Source organism: Petaurus breviceps, unplaced genomic scaffold, assembly GCF_028583685.1.
Source record: "Petaurus breviceps papuanus isolate PSGF00001 unplaced genomic scaffold, PetGlider_PUasm1.0 79, whole genome shotgun sequence".
NCBI classification, from domain to species: domain Eukaryota; kingdom Metazoa; phylum Chordata; class Mammalia; order Diprotodontia; family Petauridae; genus Petaurus; species Petaurus breviceps.
In genome coordinates, this window is record NW_027186523.1 from 20354264 (window position 1) to 20359544 (window position 5281).

Genomic DNA, 5281 nt, shown 5'->3' on the forward strand with positions numbered 1-5281 from the left:
GCATGTGGCTTCCCACCCGGGGAGGTGAAGGTGGATCAGGAAAGGTTGGGCTAGGCAGCCAGAACTGGAGCGAGGAGCCGAGGGGATGAAAAGGGAGGGTGTAGGCCTCTGGCCTCCCAGTTCTCCCAGAGTTTCAAAGTGGATGCCTGGCCATTGGCCCTTCCAGCAGGTACTGGGGATGAATGGGGCTGAGAGCGTCAGTTCAGTCCTCAGTCCTCAGTCCTGGCAGGTCTCATCTTGTTTTGCTCTTCACTCTCCTCAAATAAGAATTCTTGGATCTCCTGCTTTTCCCAGGCCCTCTGGCTCTGGCACCGGGACTCCATCAGGATATAGGAAGGAAGGGGATCCAAGGAGGAGCACATATTTCATGTTCACACGACAGCTGTAGCAAAGCTGCTCAATGAAGCTGGCTCTGGGCTCCTCCCTCTCGGATGGCCTTGTGTCTTGGAAACAGCCTGACTGCCGTTTGGTCCCTCTGGTGCAGCAGGGCCTCCCAGGAGCCCCCGTGGGCAGTGCAGGGGCAGGTGAAGGTCTCTGGGACAGATGCTCTGACGTCTGGGCTCCAAATGCAGTGGCATTGTCTGTGCTGTCAATGTTCAGAGCACACGTGCAGAGCAGGCAGAGGGCAGTCCCGGGGTCGGCTGCATCCCCATCTCCCGGAGCGTTCACTAGCTTCTCACTTGTCTTGTACACAGTGCTGATGGTAGAAGGGAACTGGGCCTGTAATTTGAGGATGAAGTTCTCCATCAGCCGGTGGATACTTGCCTTGTCTTGGGCCTTGGTGTCAATGGCTGGGGTGAAGACAGAGGGGACTCCAAACATCCTGTTGTAAAAAGCTATCTGCTTCAAGGTGTAGTGTCGCATGGGACGAAGCATGACCACATCCCCATACTGGTCATCTGAGAAGCCTGTGTCCCAGGCAAGGAAAGACCCTCTCCCCAGGGCCAAATTGGTCATGAGCTTGAGGGCCAGGCGCCTACAGCTGTCACCCAGCATCACTTTGGAATAGCCTGGCAGCCAGCTACGTGCAGGATCAGGTGGGCCCAAAGGGTCTGCAGAAGCTCCTCTCTGGCAGTCAGGGTCTTCACCGAGCTGAAGAGAGTCATTAAAGCCAAGGTTTGAGCTGGTCTGGGGAGGCTGGCACCAGTAACTTCCCCTTGACCCCCTGGGTCCTGGGTGCTGAGCTCCTTTCCCCCTGTCTTCTGGAGGATAAAGCCGTCCACGGCCTCCTTGTAGGTATTTCAGACCCTCTGGGGCCCTGGGAAATAGGCTGTAAGACTGACGTGGGTAAGTTAAAAACCTCTTCTAAGAAGACTGTGATATGGGAAGCCAACCGGGATCAGCTTCATTTCCGCCACTGTCTTTGCTCTCCCCTCTGGACTCTGCCCACAAACCGCTCCCTCATCGACGTGGACGACGCCCGGCACAAAGCAGAGCCTCCTGGCAGATTCTCGACTCAAACCCTCTTGGACTTGCCAGATCATTGAGCTGGATGAGGGACCACCAGACCATGCAAGAACCTTCTCTCCTGGAAAGATGAGTCGCTTCTTTCCTAGCATTACTCGGAACTTGTGAATATAATATGGCTTGAAACAGTCTTTGCAGAAAGCTACTCCAGCGTGGATGATTAAGACAGGCAAACCCTCCTTGCACTTCATGCATTTCTGTTCACAGCCGCGCCAGGGCTCTGCCAGCCCGGTCCGATGTAGTTCCTCACCCACCTGACACCCAAGCTTTCATTTTCTAATCTTTATCAATTTACTTGCTTTCTCAAGGCTATGGAACTGAGAGGTGGAAGGAAAAATATTTGGAACTCAAAATATTGCAAAATGAATGTTAAATAATTACATGTGTTTTTCATTATTCACTCCATTGGTTATAACTTCTTTACAACTTGACTATTGTTTAACGTGAAGGTATTTGTAGAACTTATATAAGATTGCATGCTGCCATGGGGGGAGAGAGCAGAAGAGAGGGAGAGGAAGAAAATTTGGAGCTCAAGGGATGGTGGAACTGAATGTTGTGAACTAAAAGTAAATAAATAAATTTTAAAAAATATTGATAGCCCCCTCAAAAATTACATGTAACTGATTAAAAATAAAGTAAAATAAGAAAGACATAAAAATAAACAATTAGAACTTTTCAAGGTTTCTGATTTCTATGCTGCACTCCCCTCACATGATCAACTCTACATATTATTTAATTTCCACATATTTTTCATTGTTTTTTGTCCAGTTGCCTGTTCCTCATCTATTCACTTAAAATTATTTTTAAAAATTATTTGTTCTTTGAATCATTCATTTTAAGGATTAGACTATTGCATTTCCAATTAGCTATTATTTCATTTCTAAATAACTTTTAATCTCTGCTTTCATAACATTTTATTTAATGTAATCTTATAGCATTATTGTCTGAAAAGGGTGTATTTAATATTTCTGCTTTTCTTATTTGTTATGAGGTATTTATGCCTTAAAACATGGTCAGTTTTTGTGATGGTGCTATAAACTGCTGAGGAAAGGTATATTCCTTTATATTTCCATTTAATTTTCTCCAGAGGTCTATAATATCTAAATTTTCTAAGATTCTATTCATCTCCTTGAATTCTTTCTTATTTATTTCATGGTTAGATTTAACTAGCTCCGAGAGGCAAATTTGAGGTTCCCAAACAGAAGAGTTTTATGCCACCTGAAATGTATTAAAATTGTTCCTTAACAATTTGAGATGCTATGCCATTTGTTGAATATATGTTTATTATTGATATTACTTCATTTTCTGTGGTATCTTTTGTCAAGATGTAATTTTCTTGCATATCCCTTTAATTAGGTCTCTTTTTTTTCCTTTTGCTTAGTCTGGGATCATGATTGCTACCTCTACCATTTTTACTTCATCTGTAACAATAGATTCTGCTTCAGCTCCTTATTTTAACTCTGTGTGCTTCTCTCTTTTTCAAATGCAATTTTTGTAAACAATATATATTTGAATATTTGTTTCTAATCCTTTCTGCTATTTAATTCCATTATATGGGTGAGTTCATCACATTCCCATTCACAGTTATTATTTCTACTTGTGCATCTTGCTTTTTTGTTTTCTTTTTAACCTTCTGTCTCCTCTACAATTTGTTTTGCTTCTAACTACTGCCTTCTTTTATGTGAAGAAGAACAAAATATATTTTGGGGTAAAGTATTATTTGAGGGAAAATAGACTGATCATATTATGAGGGTGAGGAATTGAGTCAGAGGGATGCACCATTGTCTTGACAATGGCAGGAGATAACAATGAGGGCTTCTAGCACCTTGTATGAATTTTCTGTAATAAATTTATGGAAGAAGATAAGACAAAAGTCACATCCTGCCAATTTGAACAGAAGTTGGAGTATGCTGCTGTTACTTATTGTTCTTCCTCTTGTTCTTATTTTTTTCATAATTTTTTGTTGTTGTCCTTGTCATTTTGCTTGTTATTCTTTTTTCTATTTCTTTTTTTTTCTTCTCCTTTCCTCCTCTTCCTATTCCTCCTTCTCTTCCTTCTCTCACCATATTTTGTCTCTTTCTTTACTTGTGGCACTGTGTCCTTAAATGTGGGTGATCTGTAAATAGAATATTAATTTGGATCACTTATACTTTCTGAGATATTTGAGGTTTGGGGGTTATAATTTTTTATTGTTTTAATTTTAATTTTTCAAAAAGTGGGATAATCCATTTTTTGTCCTGTGCAGTTTTCATTTATGATTTCTTGTAATATAGGTCAGGGGAGGGGCAGAGCCAAGATGGCGGAGTAGAAGCACGACCCTCCCACTGCTCCGGCTTCCACCCTCCCCAATCCATGTAAAAAGGGGACTCTAAACAAACTTTGGAGCTGCAGAACCCACAAAATGACACAGAGAAGCTAACCTCCCACTGAGAACAGCCTGGCAGGCCAGCAGGAATCGGCCAGCACAATGCTCTGGGAGCCTAGCCCAGCACCACTCCGAGGCTTTAGCCCCAGGGCGGGCCTGACCAGCCACCAGCCAGAGGGACTCCAGATCAGGAGCAGCTGTGGCCATTTCCAGATTTATCAATACATAGATGCGAAGGACAAGGTGAGAGGCCAGTGCAGTCTGGACTTTGGGACCCAGTAAGTGGGAGTGAGTGGCTTTTACCCCCTGGGTGAGAAACCGTTGAGACACCAGCACAGCCTGCCAGTGCCACGTGGCAGCTTCAGCTCCTGGCCTGCAGAGTGTAGGGGGACCAAGCACCAGTCTGAGGGGTAATCGCTCTTGCTTTAACCTGCTTGGATCTGGATTGCAGTCTAGGGTGGAGGTCCTGGGGTGTGTGTCCAGCTTGCCAGAGCATGTGGAGACCTCAGAGAGGGCACCCATCTAATACCTCTGGCAGCTGAGAAAACCCCAGCTTTTGGGACGAAAACTCCCCTGTCTGGTGGCAGAGTCCTACTGTGGCAAAAAGCCCAAAAGTCAAATCATTGAGCGGCAAAATGAGCAGGAAAAGGAAACAAAGCAGACAGAAGATTCCAACATTACACTCCTATTTTGGGGATAAGAAGGAGCAAGGCATGGAACAGGAGGAAATCAGTGAAGTCAGAACTCCTGCACCAAAAGCTTCAAAGGAAAATACAAGCTGGTTACAGGCCATAGAAGACCTTAAGAAGCAGATAAGAGAAGTGGAGAAAAAATTGGGAAGAGAAATGAGAACAATGCAAGAAAATTATGAAATGAGAGTCAACAGCCTGACTGAAGAAAATAATACCTTAAAAAACAGACTGGCTCAAATGGCAAAGGAGGCTCAAAAAGGCAATGAGGAGAAGAATGCCTTAAAAAGTCGAATTTGCCAGATGGAAAAAGAATCTCAAAAGCTCACTGAGGAGAATCATTGCTTCAGAATTAGATTGGAGCAAATGGAAGCTAATGACTTTATGAGAAATCAAGATGCTGTTAAACAGATCCAAACAAATGAAAGAATAAAAGGCAATGTGAAATATCTCATGGGAAAAACCACTGACCTGGAAAATAGATCCAGGAGAGATAATTTAAAAATTATTGGACTGCCTGAGAGCCATGACCAAAGTAAGAGCCTGGAAAGCATCCTCCAGGAAGTTCTCAAAGAAAACTGCCCTGATGTTTTAGAACGAGAGGGCAAAATAGAGGTTGAAAGAATCCACCGATCACCTCCTGAAAAAGATCCCAAAAAGAAAACTCCTAGGAATATTATAGCCAGGGTCCAGATTTCCCAGATTAAGGAGAGATTATTACAAGCAGCCAGGAAGAAACAATTTGAATATTGTGGAAACA

The 5281-nt window shown here is 43.5% G+C and overlaps 1 pseudogene; it reads right to left on the minus strand.

Annotated features, from left to right (window-relative positions):
* Positions 1 to 209: 209 nt before the first annotated feature.
* Positions 210 to 1664, minus strand: LOC138175714 (cytoplasmic tRNA 2-thiolation protein 2-like; annotated as a pseudogene).
* Positions 1665 to 5281: the final 3617 nt, after the last annotated feature.